This window comes from Pipistrellus hanaki (genome assembly GCF_964339955.1).
Source record: "Pipistrellus hanaki genome assembly, chromosome: 3".
Taxonomy (NCBI): domain Eukaryota; kingdom Metazoa; phylum Chordata; class Mammalia; order Chiroptera; family Vespertilionidae; genus Pipistrellus; species Pipistrellus hanaki.
In genome coordinates, this window is record NC_140505.1 from 127,218,738 (window position 1) to 127,241,657 (window position 22,920).

The window sequence follows — 22,920 nt, forward strand, 5'->3', positions numbered from 1 at the left end:
AATGAGACATATTCAAAAGCATAATAAAATAAATGAACAAACAAAAAAATTTTTGAAGCAAACAATAAAAGGAATCGACGAATTAGTATTATTTAGAGATGATATTAAAGTTCTTACAGAAATCCAAGAAAATCTATAGAAGTAATTTATAAAATCAGTGAAAGAGTGCATCAAGTTTACCCGACACAGATCAACACATAAAATCAAGAAAGTGATTTAAATCCGTAAAAACTAATTTAAGAATCCATTTCTAAAGAGTCTTATTCTCAAAAGCAAAATACAAACAAATATACAAAACCAAAAATTAGAGGGCGATATTAAAAGTTGTTCATCATTTTCATGGAGGAAATTACATAATTTAACCCAAAACACAAGGACCTAAAAATGAAAAGCTGTATTTCTTGTAAAGCTAGAATTTGTCAAATAGTTTAAAATTAATCTATAAAATCTTCAGAAGATTTTTTTTTTCATAAACTGTCTTCATTTTAACATTGACATGGATTGGCAAATAGTTAACAATAGCAATTTTGAAAGAGAACAAGACAGGGAGAACCATCACACTGAATATACAACCCAAAAAGCTATAGTGATTAGACCATAGTCAGGGATACATATGTAAAGGAGTGACCAGAATATGGAATGCAAATGCCTAAAAGCTGATATTGGTAATAGGAGACAAGGATAGTATTTATTACAAAAGAGTGGGTCTAGGGCAAGGAAGTCAATAATTAGGACTGAGAAGATTGATTATCTAAACAAAGTAAAATTACATTTCACATCATAACATAAAAAGGCAACAAAAACCTCCAAATGGATTAAATAACAGAATATATGGTGTCCCAAAAATATTTACACACACATTTTGAATAATTATAATGGTAGCCTTTGTTAAAATACATTTTATTTTCAAAATTGAGCTATCACCTCTTAAAGTGTGTATTACATGTTTTGGGGACCCCACAACTCAGGAAGGTGCCCTGACAGGGAATCAAACTGTGACCTCCTGGTTCATAGGTCAATGCTCAACCACTGAGCAACACCAGCCAGGCCATTTTTTCACTTAATAAGCAAAATGCCAAATATTCAAATGCTTGAGTTAACTATAAATTAATTTATAAGCACAAAATTTAATTGCATAGTTAAATTCATTATTCTTTCGAATTCTTCTTGGTAATTTTATTATATATACTAGAGGCCTGGTACATGAATTTGTGCACAAGTGGGTGCCAGCCAGCCCACCCCGATGGAGGGGGGGCCTGATGAGGAGTGGGGCCTGCTGAAGGAAAGGCTTCTCGGGAAGTTGCCAAGCTGGCCCCACCCCCTGGTCAAATTCCTGGTCAAGGGGACAATTGGCATATTAGCTTTTTATTATATAGGATAGTAGGAGCCCAGTGCATGATACAAAAGTGCAAGTCGCCACCCACCCTCCAGTCACCTTGGGATATTTTCCCATTGATTTTTAGAGAGCATGGAAGAGAGACAGAAAGACAAAGAAAAACATCAATGTGAGAGGGACACATTGATTGGTTGCCTTCTACATGAACCCTGACCTGGTTCCACAGCCACAGCAGCTTGCCACTCAGACCCTGCCTAGCTCCTCGGGCCCCCCAAGCCTGCTGGTCTGGCCCTGCCTCACTCCCTGGACTACGCAGGCTTCTGGTCCTGCCCTGCCTCGCTCTCCAGCCCTTGAAGCAGCAGTGACCACTGCTGATCAGGCCCTCCCCGAGCCAGCGCATGCGCAAGGATGCTCCTGCCAACCCACCCGACTTGCATGTGCAACCTCCTCCTGTCAGGTCGACCTATTACAGTTTCCTGGCCTAATTTGCATATTACCTCTTTATAAATATAGATTCATGCACATAATTTTAATATGTATAAAATAGATACAGTATTCACATATTGAAAGAAAGAAGGAAAAATAAATGGGCATCTGATTCTTATGAGAACAGTGCTTTCTTAAATCTGGTTCTTCTTTATAATCCCAGATTCTGGCCTGTATTAATTACCTTTTGAGAGACTATGGGAAGAGTCATCTAACTAGTCTCCCTGCAATTCCCATCACCCATGCCTTTGCACAACCTCTTCATGCCTGAAACACCCCAATTGCCCCAAATAAAGTCTTAACTCTAATATGACTTGTCTTAACTCTAATATCAGTTTTTTAAGAAATATTTTTAAATTCAAGCCAGAATTAAAATTGCTGTTAACAGCACTTGATTTTATATTTACTTTTACCTAGAGAACAATGTCTAATTTTGAGAATTTACACATAACAAGTACTTTCCACACCACTAGGCCTTAGGAGGAGTGGGATCATGTCCTGCAAAACACAGTTTTTGTGGCATGAGTAAACTAGGTAACTAAGTAAATGCATTAATATGTGAAATATTAACAAAAACAACAGCCAAAAAGAAACCAATAAATGCACAGAATGGCAGCATTATTTGGGACAAGGACTCACTATTGGTAAACATTTCTCCTGTAGAAAGAAAATAATTATTTAAAAATAGATTTTAACACATTTTATTTTTCATCTACATTGATTTCTCTTTGATGATGCCCAAAGTCACTTTCCTTTTCTAGATTTGCCCTAATATTTTCAATATTTCTTGATACTTTTTCTTAAATAATCTGTCTATTTAACCATTAAATTATAACCCTTAATAATACAAGGTCCTTCTTGTATTTGTAAATCATAAAGAGGCATGCCTCCACGTCTCAGACACCCACGTGTAGACACCTTGCTGACTGCCCCTAAGCTGGAGCTCCGCCAAGGGCAGCTGTAATGACAGTGACACTCAGGCAGAGGAACTATGGGAGAGGACAAGCGTTTTTGTGTAACCTTCATCCTGCCAGGGAAATCTGTTTTGCAAGTTATGAAGAACTGATTTTATAGTAATGGGAACATGTCTCTGCATATTCATGTTTAAAGTAGATTGTTGAACTATTTCATGCCATTAGCAGAGCATTCAGAAAGTACAGCAAAAGAAAGAAAACATCATTTGCAAACTTAATAACCAAGTCAAAAGAATCTGGAGTCTTGAGATAATATTTCTCTAAATCTTCCACCAACAGCTAACAAAAAGTAAGCAAGTGCTATTGTCTGAGTTGCTAAGAAGGAAGATTTCAGCAATGGTATCTTTTTAAAAGTATAAAGAAATCAATCCAGCAAAAGTATAACAATAGAATGAATGACTCTGTTTTCGTATCTGAGCATCTGGAAGCACTGTTCAGAATGGACATGATATTGGGATAAAAAATATAATGCAGTAAAAAAAAATTCCATTTAACATAATTTGAAATAACTCTGCATTGAACAGAAACATTATAGGGAAAAATGTCAGAGGGATATTACAGAAAATCCATAGATACGACAAAAAGTACTAAAAACAAAGATAAAATATTTTTCTGGGGGGAAAAAAGGCCAGCCAAACATGTAACACTTTTCAAATATAGGAAAAATTCATATCAAGTACATGTGGTTGGTTGTAAAACCACATGGGGAAAAAATGACTAAAACAGAGACTTGAAAGAAATAATTTATTTTTTAAGTATTCTTACTGATTTTGAGAGAGACAGAAACATCCATCAATGTGAGAATAAAAGAAGCAATTTTTTGGTGCATGGGATGATGCCCAACCAGTGAAACACTAACCAGGGCAAGCAAATAATTTCTAACCAAGAAAGACTTACTATTTGGCATTAATTGTCAATGGAATATGTAGGTTGTCTTTCAAAATATAGTTTGAATAAACTATATTAGCTTTTCATTTTAATGGTTTAAGTATTAATCAGCCAGAAAGTAGGATATTCTCTAGCAAGACCTACCATAATCAAATAGCGGTATATGGACTCTTGCTTAGCCATTTTCTTTGATTTATTCATTTAGTCATCCATCTAACACAGCTTGCCACTAATGTGCTTGCTGCTCCAAAATCCTTCTCTACCATAGCTTATTGTTATTCCTTTTGGGAAGAAGAAATGTCCTAATAATTGTCAACACACATACACATACATACACCAAAACAAACCTACGATAGCATCTTGAGGTTCTATACATTTATATTTAATAAAGGGAAAGAAATCAAAGCCAAATTTCAATAATCCCAAATTATACTGGACATGATCTTTGTGTTTTAGAATCCAGTAGGCTAATTAATTTTTAAGTATTTCATTGCACTGCATCATTATTTAGATTTGAAAGAATTAATATTTTAGAAAGGACTAATATTAGGAAATAATAAAAATAACTGGGTTTGGACCTAAATATACAATATTTTTCTATTTAAAATAACATCCGTGTTTAAAGAACAAAGTTATTTTATTTTAAAAAGGGACTCCAGATTTTCAAAACTTTTCTAAAACAGATATAGAATCAAATGGCTTATCCAATGTAATAAAAACCTAATATGCTAAGTGTCTGGTCATCTATTCAACCAATCAAAGCAGAATATGCTAATGATATGCTAAAACCACTCAATTGCTCACTATGACTTGCACTGACCACCAGAGGGCAGATGCTCCGACTGGTAGGTTAGCTTGATGCTGGGGTCTGGCCCATCAAGTCTGAGCGAAATGGGCCAGACAAGCCCTGGAGCCCTCTTGCAGTTCCACCCTGGCTGGCCAACTTCCCATGTCCCTGCCCTGGGATCCCTTGGCTTGGCCTGTGCCCTCTCGCAATCGGGGACCTCTTGGGGGATGTTTGAGAGCCAATTTTGGCCCTAGCCCACAGGCCAAGCCAAGGAACCCTACTGGTAAACGAATTCATGTACCAGGCCTCTAGTTTCTAAATGACTATAGACTGAAATAAATTTGGGGCACAACTGTATTCACAGAGTATTTCATGGAAACAGCCATTTTAGTTCAGAAAGTCTGAATTCAAATATACCTTATTGTAAATTTTATTGTGGGTGGGATAAATGCACTTTGGGGAATGGGTGTTTAAAGATGCTTCCTTGGGCCCTAACTGGTTTGGCTCAGTGGATAGAGCATCAGCCTGCATCAATCCCAGGTTTGATTCCAGTCAAGGGCATGTATCTTATTGCAGATACATACCCAGAAGGGAGTGTGCAGGAAGCAGCTGATCAATGTTTCTCTCTCATCAATGTTTCTAATCTCTATCCCTCTCCATTCCTCTCTGTAAAAAATCAATTATATATATAAAGATTTTCCATGGAAAACTAAGGAAAGTCAAGTCAAGAAGACTTGAAACTTGGAGATCAGTTCTCTGTACTTGCAAGTATACTTTCCACATGAGCAAAATCACTAGACATCACCATAAATAACCATGTCCTTCATGTGGGCTCAGGATTGTCTTTTTTTCCTGTGAAATCCAGTATGCAGGAGGTGCTTACTCATCCAGACAAAATGTTGCCGGGCCTTCTCTTATAGCAGAAGCTTTATTTAGCAGTTGTACCGAATATCTCATATGTTCTGACATCACTGACAAGGACAAGAGCATAGTACATTTTTTCATTAAGCATCCATATGAGAAACTCTTCAAGGATGGGCTCACACAAGAGGTTGATGAGCTTATTTACACAGATGGGCCATCACAGAATTCAAGAACAATATTGAATAAAGCCACACTTCCAAACTCCACTGGGCTATAAAACTGAATTTGCCATCCTACTAGATCCATAATAAATAAAATATGTATCATCAGTAAAAACCGGCATAACTAATCTTTCAGTCATCGCAATTACTCCACAGCAAAAATGAAGCCATTGAAATCTCTACATCCCTTTGTCACTCAGATATATGTAAAAAAGCAAGAATAAAAACATCTTGTCTAGGGCATGGGCTTCATAGTTGAATGACATTTTTTTAATCTTCATTGTCAGATTCATTCATACATGATATGACCTATTTTCTGGAAGGTAAGAAAATCATTTTACTGTCCCAATATTTGGAAGATAAGGGAAGTAATTGCTTGAGTAAGGTTTTCTCTGTCTCCTTTTCTATTGTATTATTCTGACTTCAGGACGAATTTACGGAGAGAATGAAATGCCCAGATTAAAGTTTCATCAAACCTCCTTCAGATGTTCTCAAGAAAATAAATTAGCCGCTTCACATATTTCATTGATAAATGGATTATTTATTTCCTTGCTTCTCCTTTAGAAAATCTGAAATTATAACTTCAGTTTGGATGCTTGTGGGTGGCAGAGTGTAATGGGGAGCAGGTTAGTATTGAGAATTTGATAACACCTAGACATCAGTCAATAAGGTACAAGTGTTCATCACCATCCGCTCTTGTAAAACATAAGGACATCTTTCGCTTCCAACTTTTGATTTTTGTATTCAGTGTGGCAAAGCACCGATTTATTCTGTACCTAGAGATTTTCAAAACTCAGAAACATACTATGCAGGCAACCAAAGCAGCAAACCATTTGTCATGAAGCAAACTTCTGAATTGGTGGCTCATGGGCACAAAGAATCAGCCGGTTTAATAGATAAACAAGCAAATAGAATCTTGCCAGAGTTTATTCAGCAAGCCCAGACAAAATTCCTTGTTTAGACTTTTCATTTTAGGTATAGTTTTGTGTAATGCCATTAAGTCAAATCAATAAAATCTGAAGTTTCCATATGTGATGGAGGAGGAAGAAAATAATTTTAAAAGAACATACTGTGGTATTCCATAGATCATAGTTTGGAAAATACTCTTTGTAGGATAAACTTTCCCAAGACACATACATAAAAATGTATAATGGCCTTTCTCTTAGGAACCTAAAAAGAAGCATTTAACACTCTAAGTAAATATCTGCATCACAGATATTTCTGTTGTTACCTTTTTAAATGTTAGCTTCTTGTGCATAGCAACAAATATCTACCTCTAGCTTTTCTCCATTCTCTTTATAATCAATAAAAAGAAAACCAACAATGTCCAAACAAACAACAAACAAACAAAAACATTGATTGTTACCACTCCCAGAAGCCCAGGAGAAATAAATCACCCTAATGCCTGGTGATGTAGCACCTTTCCTTTTAGAAGGCAGTAAAGGTCAATGTGGGTTTCTATGGTTTAACATAGAGTAAATGTAAAAGGGAAAAGGCAAATGACTTTTATTTCTTTATTTCTGGGAGAAAAGAAAAAGGGTTCTACTTTGCTCACAGCAAATCTCCCTCAGATTTTACCAACAACATTAAGGCTTCAGCTGGCAACAAGGTCAGTGAAATAAGACATTAAAATGAGCTGATAAACATTTGGCCCAAGCTACAAAAATGTTTTCTCAAGCAGAAGTGAAAAATAGTAAGAGATTTAGCTCTTAAAGTATACAAGAGTGTAATTAGGAACAAAAACGCCACAAAGGGGCAGACCAATCGTCGATCTGAATGTGAGCTGTCTGTGACCCAGGCATCAGGCATGCTGAGAGGCAGATATGCTTGTTGTCTCCCTGACCTTCATCTTGGAGGTAAGGGGTATGCCCTCAACATTCCAAACTTCCCCCAGGCTTGTCTCAGAATCACAGGATGCCAGAAATGAGGAAGTGCCACCTAATGCATAAGGAAAGTAATTCAGGACAAGCAGCAGAAAAAGTGCAAATAGTTCCAACTAAAGAACTCTTACTGGCTTCTGTGGTGAACACACAATGCACTATACAGATGCTGTATTGTAGAACTGTACACTTGAAACCTATATATCAATGAATATAAGATATTAATCAATGTTACCCCAATAAATTCAATTAAAAGATAATGCAGCATGGTTTTGCTTAATAGTACAGATTCGTATTTATTTCTTGTTTTCAGGCTACTTAAAATAAAAAACAAAAATAGCTCATCCTGGCTGATGTTGCTAAGTGGTTAGAGAGTCAGCCTGAGAACCAAGGGTTCAATTCCCAGGTCAGGGGCATGTACCTTGGTTGCAGGTTGCTTCCTCAACCCTTGGGAGGCAACCAATCAATGTTTCTCTCACATGATGTTACTCTCTCTCTCTATCTCCCTTCCTCCCTCCCTTCCACTCTAACAATCAATGGAAAAAATATCCTTTGGCTGAGAATTAACAACACAAATGTATCAAAAGTAACAGATGCCAGGAATTGAAGCAGCTAGAAATTAAATTTGTATAACTCCCTTAAAGAGTTTGGAGGGTTAAATTAATTATTGTTAAAATTTATTAAAACTACAAGTATTTATTGTGTGCTCACTATCAATAAGGCTCTGAAGTAGGTACTCAGTAAGATATTGCTAAAACTTTGATTTACAAAACTGAAGAGGACTAATTACACAAATATATACAAACTAGTATCCCAGAGCACAAATTCATACACATTGAAAGGAAATTAATTAGAAAGTGGCGGGGCCGGATTGGGAGAGATGAGCGATACATGCCCTGGAGCCAACTTCCCATGGTCTCTCCCCAGTTTGCCACACTTGGGGCAGCACCAAGGCTCGAAGGGCATCTGCGGAGTGAGCAGGGTTCCTCCAGCAGGTGGGATCCCTCAGCCTGGCCTGCAGGGATAGGGGCCAAAACCAGCTCCCGACATCCCCGGAGGGGTTCCAGAGTACAAGAGGGTGGTTCTCAGGTGGCACACCCTGGAATTGGGCTCTGTCCTCTCTGGTTCCAGGTGTGTCACCCAAGAACCACCACTGCCAAGTCACAGCAGCTCAGCAGCTCCTGTGTTGAGAGACTACCCCTGGTGGTCAGTGCATGTCATACCTACTGGCCAGTAGGACTTGGACGGTTGCTCAGCCTTTTATATCTATATTAACAATAGGGTAATATCTTCCGGACATCCTTCCAGACAAAGCCATGGTGGCAGGGGCTGTGGCAGAGGCAGTTAGGAGCTATCAGGCCGGCAGGGGAGAGCAGTTAGGGGTGAGATTAGGCCGGCAGGGGAGGGCAGTTAGGAGTGATTAGGTAGGCAGAGGCAGTTAAGGGCTATCAGGCAGACAGGCAGGTGAGTGTTTAGGTGCCAGTGGTCCCAGATTGCAAGCAGGATGTCTGGCTGTTAGACATCCCCAAGGTGTTCCTGATTGGAGAGGGTGCAAGCTTGGCTGAGGGAACCCCCACCCCCTCATGAATGTTGTGCACTGGGCCACTAGTATACAGATAATTACAAAATATAACAGCTCTATTAGAAAAAAAATGAGTATCTCTTCATGTTTAATGAAGAATGTACTGTCTAAACATAAAAAGAAATCAAAGGATTACCAGTTTAGTGTAAGAGCATAAATAGAATTGCAAATCTATAAATCCAGACTCCAATTTCTTCTAACCTTTTGATATATAAAGAACTTATATAAAAGTGGTGCATTTTAGAAGATTTAATTGTGGTTATTTAGACATAAATACTTAAATATGTTAACTTTCCCCCAACATTGCCACCACCCCCATTTTAATCTGGAAAAAAAAAAAAAAAAAACCTCAGATATTAGACAGCATTTGAAACTCTTGTATTTTACTCTAAACAAATGTGATTATTGAACTCTTGTTTTTACTCTCAACAAATGTGACTACTAAAATAGTCTAAACTGCTCCAATGTATTCACAAAATTCCTGCTGGGACTGATGTCCTTCCAGAAGGAAAACGATGTGGCAATGAATGTTTGTACATTTCATCATGAAATTGTGGGGATGTAAGCAAAACATGAGCATGCAACTGCTGGATCATTGCTTTGCTTTGGTTTATGGTACTAACCAGAGGGCTACATACCAAAAATTCTTCACTTTTTAGGCCAGATATTTTTATGGCACTGAAATAAGTGTATCCCATTGCGCATGTACAGCTGTGAGGTGCTGCACAGTTGAATTGCACCAGCTGGTTGGCTTCTGGATGTGCTCTACTCTATGGAAGCCTATCCGTGCTTCTCAGCGTCACCTGGACCTACATAGCTCCACTGACCCAAGCAAATCTCAACTTAGAGTCTCTGAACATCAGCACAGGCTTGGTTTAATATCTATCTTTTTAAGGATCCATAGGCTGTTGATTCAAATGTAGAAGAGAGTAAGCCAGGAAGAGCTAAGAGTGTAACAGAAGGCTTGATGAGAAGGGAGGACAAGGGAAATAAAAATATCTGATCAAGGTAGGCTTTTAGGACCCATAAAATATAATAATATCACTGGTTTCTTTAGACTGGCAATGAGTTATAACCAAAGATCATTTCAAAAGAGGTGAAATGAACGGTCAGATGAAAGATAAATGTATTTAAATAAGTGGCTAACCTTCTCTATGGTGAAAGTCGACACCTATTTGACTATGTGATCAGGCAATGAAAGAACAAAATTTGGAATCAGGTAGGTTTGGTTGAAATCTTTGTGTTTTTTTACTTATGAGCTGTACAGGCTTGAGGCAAAAAAAAAAAATGTAACTACTCTAGGCTTCAGCTTGATGTAATATATAAATAGAATGATGTATGGAAATGGTAAGACTATGGTAACCTACTGAGCACTGAATGGATAATAACTATTACTAGAAAAAAGGATACTATGTTCAATTTTTAAATTAATGTCATTCTTTAAGACAGTTCCAATTTTTAAGATGGTAATGAAAGAGAATAAAAATGATAAAACAGTGTTTTGTTGTTGAGTAAAATTCATTACTTTAAGATAAAGAAAATCTTTGATCACAGTTCAAGCTCTGTTTCAAAAAGTGATGCCATTGTTTAAGGCAAAAACTTTAGTCCCTGTAGCTAAGAAGTAATAATTGCATGAAAGGATGGAACAAGTAAATGAAGCTAACTAAGCCTAAGTCTATGAAATTCCCATTTTGTTAGACCTTCTCACTCCTTCTCCTCTGTGTTTAACCTCTGTGTCATGTTTGTCAACTCTCTGCCTCTCTATGCTGCACTCTGGAGAGTTTCTTCAGTTCTGTCTCCCTGTGTATAAGTCTCTCTTCAACTCTAAATGTGACAAATCATCTACTAAATGTACTATATTTTAAAATGCAATTATTACATATTCATTTCTAGGAATCCTAATTAGTTATTTTTTATTTTTAAATTTATATACCTGTAATATCCCCTCTATTCCCCATTGACCCCTTGTAGCTTGCACCCATCCCCCACCATAGGCCTTCACCATGCTATTATCTATGTCCCATGAGTTATGCATATATGCATATAAGTTCTTTGTTTAATGTCTTCCCACTCATCCACCCTTGCCTTCCCTTTGAGATTTGATAGTCTGTTTAATGTTTCTCTCTCCGAATCTATTTTTTCATCAGTTTATTTTGTTCTTTAGATTCCACATATGAGCGAGATCATGTGATATTTGTCTTTCTCTGACTAGCTTATTCACTTAGTATAATATTCTCCAGGTTCCTCCATGCTGTCCAAAGGGTAATAGATCCTTTTTTAAAGCTATAAAATATTCCATGATGTAGATGTATCAACGCTTTTTTATCCACTCACCTACTGATGGATATTTGGGAACATATTTGCCGATAATACATCTAGGAAGGAGTTAATATCCAAAATACATAAGAAACTATGCAACTTAACAAAAGAACACAAACAATCCAATTAAAAAATGGGCAAAGATTTAAATAGACACTTCTCCAAAATAGACATACAGAAGGCCAAGAGACATATGAAAAAATGCTCAAAGTTACTGACCATCAGAAAAATACAAATTAAAACAACAATGAGGTATCATTGCACACCTGTCAGAATGGCTACCAACAGCCAATCAACATATGACAGGTGCTGGTGAGGATGTGGAGAAAAAGGAACCCTAGTATAGTCCTGGTGGGAATGCAGACTGATAAAGCCACTATGGAAAAGAATATGGAGTTTTATCAAAAAATTAAATATGAGACTGCCACTTAACCCAGTGATATCACTTCTAGGAATATAGCCTAAGATACCCAAAATACCAATAAGGAAGAATATATGCACCCCCATGTCCATAGCAGTGCAATTTACAATAGCTAAGATCTCATTAGTATTTTTAAAATCTGTTTGCATTTTGTTTATATTTTCAAGCCTCTTTTATTTTCTCAAAATTATGAGTATATTGTTGTCTAATTCATATCTAACACATCCAATATTTTAACACATGATTCTGTTTTTGATTGTTTCAGCTGTCTCATGGTCATAGAACCTTGTTTCCTTGTGTGCTTCATTATTTTTTACTATGAGATGCTCTTTTTCCTTGGAATTTATCTGTGGAAACTTTTTGCAATATGACATAAAGGCATGTATTTATAGAAATGATTTGTTTTAGTTTTTGTCTAGCATCTGGGGACATCTCTAGACAAGGAGTGTAATTTTAAATTAATTTTAAATTTAAACCCTGGCTTCATGTTTATGGTGTACCAGGGTTGTTTTTGTTTGGGATATAATGCCCTGCAAGCGTTACTCTTGGCCTCAAATTTCAGGGGAAATTTTCTTTCCCTCTCAACTTGCTTTCCAAGTTCTAAACAGACAATTTCTCTGTCGTCTTCTGAGGAAGGAGATAGGTTTATTTCTGCGTTATCTATGTGCTGAAGGTGTAGTTTTTTAAGGTCCTGGCTTTATGGGAGGCCTCCCATTAAACTTCTCACCTTTGGCTTTGTCTTCTTTTCTATTTCTATGAAACCTTGAAGATTGTCTTCAAATTCTCCTGGTTGGGAAAATGGCCTCAAGACAAAAAGCCTGATTCAGTATTTTTGTAATCTTTCTGTTTTTAAAGGTAAGACTATGTCAAGCCCTCTCATTCTATATAATAAAAGCCTAATTAGCCTAATAAGGTTAATATCCAGTTGGCCATTCAACCAAAGGATAATATGCTAATGATAGGCTAAGACCACTAAACTGCTCACAATGATGTTCACTGACCACCAGGGGCAGATGCTCAGACAGGTAGGTTAGCTTGCTGCTGGGGTCTGGCTGATCAGGATTGAATGGGATGGGCCCGGCATGTCCTGGAGCCCTCCCACCAGCCCTCCCCGGCTGGCCAACCTCCCACATCCCTCCTTAGCCCTGATTGTGCATCAGTGGGGTCCCTTGGCCTAGTCTGCGCCCTTTGGCAATCCAGAACCCCTTGGGGGATATCAGAGAGCCAGTTTCTGCCCAATGGCAAACAACGGGTCATTATGAGATGCACTGACCACCAGGGGGCAGACAATCAACACAGGAGCTGTCCCCTGGGGGTCAGTGCACTCCCACAGCGGGAGCGTTATTCAGCTGTTCAGCCAATAGCTGGGCTCATGGGTGGCGAGCGCAGCAGCAGTGGCAGAGCCTATCCCACCTCCACATGGCAGCACAAAGGATGTCCTACTGACAGCTTAGGCCCACTCCCTGTGGGATATATGTTCCCAAATATCCATCAATCAGACATTCCCAAAGGGCTCCTGGACTTCAAGAGGGCACAGGCCAGGCTGAGGGATACGTCTCCCCGCTCCCCCCCACCCCCCGTCCCCCAAGTACACAAATTTTGTGTACCAGGCCTCTATTACTGATATAATTGCAACTCAAAAATTCTGAAAGACATTCTATTTTTAAAAAGCAAAAAAGCAAAAATTTGATTAATGTTGTCGGGAAATATCTAATAGTGATACCATTATAATAATCTGGTTGTTATTTAATAGGAAAGGAGTAAAGGGAAGACTAGAGAATATAGGGATGCTATTTATACACCTTTTCCAGAAGCTGTTACTAACACTCTCCAAGTCTGTTTCCTGCTAACTGATGGGGGAAGGGACTGGACAAAGGCAGTTTGGATATATTTCCAGCAAGGTCTGAGCGGTGTGGGAAGGTCACACCTGGGAGCAAGTCAGTGGCCAGAATAAGTGTGGCCAGTGGAAGGCCTCGAAACCTGGATATTTGAAGTCCTAGTTCAGTGGTCGGCAAACTCATTAGTCAACAGAGCCAAATATCAACAGTACAACAATTGAAATTTCTTTTGAGAGCCATTTTTTTTTTTTTTTAAACTTAACCTTCTTCTAATGCCACTTCTTCAAAATAGACTCACCCAGGCCGTGGCATTTTGTGGAAGAGCCACACTCGAGGGGCCAAAGAGCTGCATGTGGCTCGAGAGCTGCAGTTTGCCAACCATGGTCCTAGACAAAGGAGTGTGCGCTCTTGGGTCTTTTTTTTTTTTTTTTTTTAATATATTTTATTGATTTTTTTTTTTTTTTTCAGAGAGTAAGAGAGAGGGACTGAGAGCTAGAAACATTGATGAGAGAAAATCATCGATCAGCTGCCTCTTGCACACCCCCTACTGGGGATGTGCCCACAACCAAGGTACATGCCCTTGACCAGAATCGAACCCGGGACCTTTCAGTCCGCAGGCTGTCGCTCTATCCACTGAGCCAAATCGGTTTTGGCCATTCTTGGGTCTTGGCCCTCTAGCTCTCTTGAGACTCATGCAGCAGGGGAGAGCACCCCTGTGCACACATGTCTCACAGTCATGTGGTCTCCACTGGAGGGCCTAATGGACTCTGATTAGCCTGGTGCTCTGCCGGACCCAGCTCCAGACACTGCAGACAATGGCCCTCCTCTGGGCTCTGCTGGAGTCCCAGCTGCATCTTTTCTGAGATTGGGTTAAGGGGCAGGGGATCTTACAGCCCAAGGAATGTAACTCCACACAAATGAAGTCTTTTACCACATCTTATTCTCCTGTGGGGGCTTCTGAAAATGCTTATTTCAGGGGTACCCCATGAACCCCACACCCACAATGGATAAGGATATCTGGCACTAATTTCTCTGGCAAAAATAGCATGCATGTATATAGAAAGCATAAAATCTCCAAATAATTTTCTCAGTAAAGCATCACATGATCCTTAGCCTCCCCCTGAAAGAATCCATGAAAATCCTGTGAAAGTGTGTCCAAAGACAGTTTCATTATTTCAAGGGAAATAGCATATTTACCTCCAAAATAAGCTCTATGGGCCATACAGGTTTTTCTTGTTTATTTGACTAGAAATGTATCTATGTTGCGTAATAGCATGATTTGGCCTGTTTGAAATAGAAATTCTGATTGAGACTTATATATGTCATTGTTAATATAGAGGTGAATTTTTTTATACTTGGTAAGTACAATTTTTTATTTAATAAAAAAAAATAGACAATCTTTGGGTACATATGAAAGAGGAAGGGTAATTAAAAGGATCCATAATGGTAAAACAGTTAGAGTATATCACTCCTCAACATTTTTGTTGTAAATTCTTACTCAAGGATATTTTTTCCATTGATTTTTTTAAAAATACATTTTATTGATTTTTTACAGAGAGGAAGGGAGAGAGATAGAGAGCTAGAAACGTCGATGAGAGAGAAACATCGACCAGCTGCCTCTTGCACACCCCCTACCGGGGATGTGCCCGCAACCAATGTACATGCCCTTGACAGGAATCGAACCTGGGACCTTTCAGTCTACAGACCAATGCTCTGCCACTGAGCCAAACCAGCTTCGGCTCCATTGATTTTTAGAGAGAGAGAAACATTGATATGAGAGAGACACATCAATTGTGCCTCCTGTATGTGCCTCATCAGGGCAGGAGTCAAACCTGCAACCAAGATACATGCTCTTTTAAATTTATTAGTAATCATATAGGGCTCCTGAAGATGTTTATATTACATCAATATACCATGTGTGATTGATTAAATGAATAGGTGGTAATTTTGCTGCTAAACTCAACTCATTCACCATTATTCTTCAGGAAAATTGGACTTAGTTTTAACTTCTTCCAACCTATTCCATTATTATAAGTACTAGAGGCCCACTGCAAGGAAATTGGTGCACAGATAGAGTCCCTACGCCTGGCCAGTGATCAGGCCCATCTGTGAGCAACTAGGGGACCTTTGGGGGGCCCCTGCTGGCACCCACCTTGGCCAGTCTGATTCCACCCACTCACTGACCCACCACTTGGCTGACCTGGGGCCTGCAGGCTGTAAGGTGGTCAGTGGGCATCATAGTGACTGGTCATTCCACCGGTTGTTCTGCTATTGGGTCGATTTGCATATTAGGCTTTTATTAGGTAGGAATACAACTGTTTATATTGTGCATATTTTTCCCCCTGATTTTCTCCAAACATTTTTTTTTGTAAAAAGGTAGTTTTATTCCTATTCTTCTTTCCTTCTATGGTTCTCATTTGTCAAAATGTCAACCCTTAATTCCAGTTGCCTTGATTGTTTATCCTTTTTAATCTTAATTTATTCTTAACTTGTCCTTTTTCTAACCTCCATAGAATCCCATTATTCCAGAAAATCTATTCAAAACATTGCAATTCCCCTATGAGCTAAGGGAGGAATATACATTGGCTGATTCCCAAATCTTTTTAGTTTTTATCTGCAATTGTTTTTCAATATAATTATCCTGTACAAAACAATTTCAGACTCACAGGTCTCCTAACTGAATTGACCTTGTTTGTTAACAGAAGGCCCACTCCTTTCTGAGATGCATTATAGCTGCCTCCCAGTCTAATGGAATTAAAGTTGCATATCATTGCCTGGTGAACAAGTTACAACAATGAAATACTCTGTGTATATTACCATTTATACCAATTGAAATGGTACTTTTTATTTTTAATCATGGCTATTGATGCAATGTGGCATGCGTGAACCATTGCAAAAATCATTAGAATTAGGCTTTTTGCCTAAGCAACACACTAAGAGCATCTGTGGTGAGAAAGTATTTCGGACAGCTGCAGAAGCAGAATCTCACTACAACCCAGAACTGCAAGCTGAGACTTAACAAAGCTCTGACTCGTAAGCTTCTTATGTTGTGTGATCGCCACTCTGGCTTCCACAAAAAGAGCAGAAGAATAAAGTCAAAGCCAACACTGCAACCTTCTTAAGCATTTCAGCAAAGTGAAAAGGGACAGGCAGAAACTGTGCAGCGGAGGAATTCAAAACCAGCATACTAAACAATGAGTTATAACAGAACAGGACACAAGAGGGGCAGGGGAAGATGGTATTCTTTGGAATTACTCCATTCTTTACACTATTGAGCAACATGCTATTTATTTTTATCAAATACATTCTTTTTCTTTCAGTTTCACCAAGTGAATCTAACTCAGAAAAGCATAGCTAGCGGAGAGAAGCACAAGTGGCTAGAAAGGAAATGGCAGGCTCTTTTAAGTATTAAGTAGTAGGATTTGAGCAAGAACAAAAATAAGCCATTCAAATGGTGATAAATAAAAAAAAACAACCTTGCTTCCATAAGCAAAATGCACAATTTAATAATTTACCCATAAGTGGTAAAGGCATTTAATATAGAAATGTCAAGAAAAACATCTCCTCCTACCATATACATTTTCTTTTAAAGGGGGGGGAAAAAAAACACATTTCCTTTATATTATGCCTTTAAATCACCTCTGGCTTAAAATAATGGTAATTAACAGCCAAAGGCAAAGACAAGATTCACTGGCAATAAAGAATCATTAAAGTATGTTCTGTTCTGGACATTTTTTAGATTTTTTTCACCCAAATTATCAGCAGATGACTCAGGGATGGATGGAAATTATCTCTAATTTTTTTCCATTTTACCTAACAAGCAAGTAGTTTGCTTCCTTTATCATTCACACTTGTACATATATAATCAAAGGGGGAAACAAAATGTTACAAGCATAAATATATGCATGAAAAATTAATTTCTAACAAGTTATGAATTTTATATGTATTCCCTATGTTATACTCTGAAATCAAGACCCAGATTTATTTTTTTACTGGTCCTCCAATTTAGTTTGCTAATCTTGGAATAGATTTAATTTTTTTAATTTTACTACTTTTTGCCTTTTTATTACATTGATTGGGATGACAATAAGTAACAAAATTATACAGTCCCAGGTGCACAATTCTACCGCATGTCATCTGTACACTGTATGGTGTGATCAACAACCCATGTTAAGTCTCTGTCAATCAAAGTATATTTTTAAAGAATATAAAAAAATAAAGAATTTATAATCTTACTAGTTCATATTAAAATGTTTAATTGCCTTTTATGTTATGAAGTTCTTTCTCAGATTAACTGAAATTTAAGGCCATTTATCCTGCTCTTGACAGAGAACTGGTGAGCAGCCTTCGGATAATGAGCAGTTACATATTAGAACCAATTATTAAATTACCCCTAAGCCCTCTATTCTTCAGTGTGGGCATATTCATTCCTTAGCTTTTCTGATAAGGTTTTCTCTCCAATTGTTTCTAAATCAATCTTTCTCAGCTCCTCCATCCTTCTCTCTGTTCTTTGCTTAATTTTTCTCAGTCTCTTAAGCTGTTCACATTTTTCTTTACAAGATGATCATAACCAGTGATTATTACTTCCCAGATTTTATAACCCTTATTTTTCATTTGCATGCCAGTACATTACTTATTTTAAAATACGGCACTTTTCATTCAGGGAAAATCCCTTCCATTAGTATATGTCAAAAGATTGTAACTCAAATCATATTTCCTGTTGAAACAGTGGCATAATAGGTAATTAGCTAAAGAGAGTATGCTGGTAGAGTGGAAAAGGCATGAATTAGAAACAGTGATAAGTGAATCCCAGCTCTGACCCCGGGGAGCCTGAGGATAACCTTAAAACCCCTGGGCCTCTGTTTACTCTTATGTAAATTGGAGAAAAGAATATCTATTTTACAGTGGTGGAAGATTAATTGGGATTATTAAGTGCATATCCAGAGGAAAAATAGACCTTCAAAAGCAATTGATACTATTATTCCTGATACTTGTATTATTGCTATTATATACCTGACTAAAAGCCTGCTGTCCAAGTATTGAACAGAAAGGACCACAAGTGCTATAGTTACCCTAAATAGCTATACACAATGCATCAGATGCTGCATCTAGAACAGGGGTCTTCAAACTACGGCCCGTGGGCCACATGCAGCCCCCAGGGGAGTCTGATCCTGCCCGCCAGGTTTTTTGGGCAGTGAGCGCAGCCAAGGTGTTACAGTAGGAATTAGTAGTTCATATAGTCCGGCCCTCCAGCTCTCTGAGGGACCGTGATCTGGCCCCCACTTTAAAAAGTTTGAGGACCCCTGATCTAGAATATGTACCGAAGTGTCATAGAGGGCAAAGTAGTCATTACATTCATTTAATAATATGTATGTAGTTGACTGTAAAAGAGAAAGCAAGGCTAAGAAGGACTGTTTAAGAATAAAAGCTGGAAAAACTTGCAGAACTGGGGACTGGTTGTGCCTGAGGCAGGAGAATGCAGAAACCACAGGAGAAGAGCTGAATTGACAGGATAGGGATCCCTGGAGGTCCAGGGCTGAGGGGTCAGGCCACTTGTGACAGACCCACTAGAAAACAGAATGACTGGGCAACATAATTTTTCTCCCCCTCTGGAATTCATATGGAATTACATAAAAATCTCTTTAATCCTATTTTAAGTGCCAACTCTCTTTCTTAATCCTTTTTAACAGATGGGAGCTTCCCCTCTGAAACACCATAACATTTTGTTTGTATTGCTTCTCTGGCGTTTACTTTAATTCAACGCAAGGAATACTTATTGAGCACATGCAGGCAGTCGAATGAATACTGGAAAACAATGAAAAACAGGCATAGATCTGTCACTTTATGAAGCTCACATTTAATGGGGGGAAATGAGAAGCCAGATAATATAGGAAACATAATGTTGAATAAATTGTATAACCTGTTAAGAAGGTGATGAGTGCAATGGGACAAAATAGTAGGCGGACCAGACTAAGGAAAATAGGTGAAGAGCAGAATGGCGGTGTCAATTGACATTAACATGGGTGATCTCTTTCAGTAGGTGACATTTAAATAAAGGCTTCAAGGAGAACAAGTTAGAACCATGCTGATATAAGAAGTAACATCATTTCCTACAAAGGAAATAGCCAGTTCAAAGGCCATAGTGTGGGAGGGAGTTGATTTCATGGGAAGCAAGAGAGCTAGGAAAGTAGGAGTAGCCATGAGTGAAGGGACAGCAATAATAGATAAAGTGGAAATGATAGCAGATAAAATGAGGATCAGGAGTCTGTGGGGTCTTGGGGAAAATGAGGTGAGTGGAGATCAGATAAGGCCTTGCAAGTCATTGTAAAGACCACCTTTTCTCATTTTGCAGATAGGATTTCAAGCAAAGAAGTGGCACTATCTTACTTAGGTTTCAAAAAAGATCACTCTGAATGATTGCTTGAAAGTAGACTGTAGGGAGCAGGATTCTAGAAAAAAGAAAGCTTGTAGAAAACGATATGGCAATATGATGGTGATTCAGACCATGTGGCAACAGCAATGGTGGGAGGAAGAGGTCTGATTCTAGAAATACGTTGACAGCAGGGACAACAAGATTTGCACAAATACAATGAACAAGCAAAAGAGAGGCTCAAAGGTGGCCTAAATTTGGAGTTGCCATCCACTGAGATGGTTCATATCCTAACTTTCCTTAAAATATATTCATTTATTGGTAAAATGTTTTATATAATGTTTTATATAATAAGAGCACAGAATTTGGAGTTAGACAAATCTGAACAAGTCCTGGCTTGTTCACTTTCTAGATGTCTAACCCTGTGAAAATAACCTCTTCAGACTCAGTTTTCTCATCAGTAAAAATGGGTTAAAATGCCTACATTCCAAGTTTTCTGTTGGAAGTAAATGGAGATAATACATGCAAAGTTTCGCAAGATGCCTTGTATGTAGTAAGTGCTCATTAAACTAAAAATGTTATTTACTATTACTTAGTATAATTACTATTTTTACTTCATGTTTTATGTCCAGCAGTAGTTATATTCTTGATGGGAGGTGCCATCTTATTTTTTCCCTAGAGAAACGACTTGTCCCATATAGAAAGTTAGCATGTGCCCTCCCGTGTACTAATCAGGACCTGGCTAAAAGGATGCTGTGGATGCAGAACCTGGTATCAGAAGAAACAATAGTGAAAATGACTCATTGGCCTTTTCACGTTCACCTCTAAAAATGATAAAAACTGTATATATTCTCCTCATTGGCCATATAAAGATTTTTAAACTTTAAATCTGGAATATGTTGGTAGAGTACTGCAAGTTGAATTGCCACACCTCCCTTTTTTATTCATCTTTCCCATGATCCCTTGTGGATTTTTTCTCAGCTTGCCAATTCTTTCCTTTCACTCTGGGTAACTTCATTTTATTTCTAAAATATATCAACCTTGATATAAGAATTGCTAAAAAGTGCTTGTGTTTTTAAAGTATCCTCTTTATATGTGCTTAAGTCATATTCAAATCTGTTCCTCTCTCCCAAGCTTATAGCAATCCTCCTCAACTTAGCATCATATGTAAATTTAATGAGCCTTCACTTTCTTTCACCACCCAGGTCATTGGGTCATTAATTCATATTTCCCTTTGTGCTTTTAGAGAAAAGAAACCATGTTAATCTATCTTTTCCAATCTTTCTATCTTTACACAGCATTTTCTTATTTTCATTATATTTTTAGGGCAAAAGCATCCTCATTTTCAATCTATTATTAAAATGGAAAACTTGTTACTGACAACCAGTTTATTAGATGTAATGCTTTCAACTCTTTTACCTTACAGACTAGTTCTTACCTTTTTCTCTCCCCATTTTAAAAATATGTATGTAATTTTAGTTTTTTTAATTCATTTAATCAATAAGGCCTTGATATGATCCATGTTGAACATTACTTGGTATTTCTGCAAAACACTCAGTTTTTTAATTTAAATCCACAAAAATTAGTATCTGTTCTGTTAGTTCCTAATCTTTATTTCTCTGTAATCTTCTCCACCCTTATAATACATTTTTATATAACAGGTGATTTAAAGTATAATAAAATTACTATGCAGGAAGAATAACAAAAAACAAGAGTGGGGACAATTAGTATAATGAGAGAAGTTAAGCCAGCAAAGTGCTGATGCAATGTGAGGTTGACTTCCGGCAGAGGTTAATATTATCTAGTAACAGGTATCTTTGGGGAAGAGAACATGGGAGGGCGGTGGCAAGAAGTTTTTATTAAGTGCCAATAGTACAATATAAAAAAATAATAAGTTCTACATGCTACAACTATAGGCACAACAATACTTTCTGAAATTTCTAGATCTATCATGTTATTTCTGTCTCGACCACAACTACAGAACTATTCTTTCTAGAATGCAATTCTGATCTGCTGAATAAAGGTCAAACTTTTTACTATCACTTCCAAGTTCTTACAATCTTACCTTCCCAACCTATCTATTACCCCAAACCCTCGCTGTTCTATGATCATGTCAAATCTTTGATTATTTTACTCAATCACTACTGTGTTCCTTTTATGAACCTTCTCTGCAAAAGGGTTCCTTTTTGTACCTTTTTATCACTCTCCTTCCTCTTAACCACATAACTACATCTTATTCTTATTTTTATCATAATTCCTAAGATTTTGAGGTTGGCATCCATTACTTTTTTCTAACCATCATTTTATTTAGAATCCCTACTTCGACTGACTTCAGTGGGCCTTTTGATTCCATGGCCTATCAATCTCTCCACCAGCAGATGAGCTCATTAGACTTGCTGGCCGGTCAGAATGTCCACAGGGATCTCTGGCCCACGACATAGGGACTGGTCAGTGGTGATCTATTACCTAATCAGAACAAACCACAGCCCTTTGGGGGAACAAAAATAGATTCTGTTGTGAAGCAGAAAGTTTACTTTTTCTCTGAGCTCATTAGGATCATAAGGCTGAGGACTCGTTCAGGCAAATTTGTTTGGGACTACCTCTGTAAGAATTATTAGAAATTATGTCAGATAGAGGGAAGGAGCCATGAAGCTGATAAAAAGTAGATTTCTGATGATATTGCTGAAATACTTGGTTTTAGCCATTCTTTAAGCTTATGTTAAATCTCAGGCTGATCAATTATTCAGTCAACAAATTCCTTCCCATTGCTTAAGATGGCTTGAGTTACGTTTCTACATTTAAAGGGGAAATACTGCTGTTAACACTTATATGTAACTGCACTGATATTTATAATCTGTCTCTCCTTTATGTCTTATTGACTGTTGTACCTTAGCACTCAGCACAGAGTGCCTGGAACATAAGCAGAGGCTTACACATGATTTTGGGATAAGTGC

At 37.8% G+C, this 22,920-nt stretch overlaps 1 protein-coding gene across 3 annotated transcripts in view; it reads right to left on the minus strand.

The window, feature by feature from the left end:
- The window catches only part of TRHDE (thyrotropin releasing hormone degrading enzyme), a 363,581-nt gene that overhangs the window by 122,511 nt on the left and 218,150 nt on the right, over positions 1 to 22,920 (minus strand). The window lies entirely within an intron of this gene.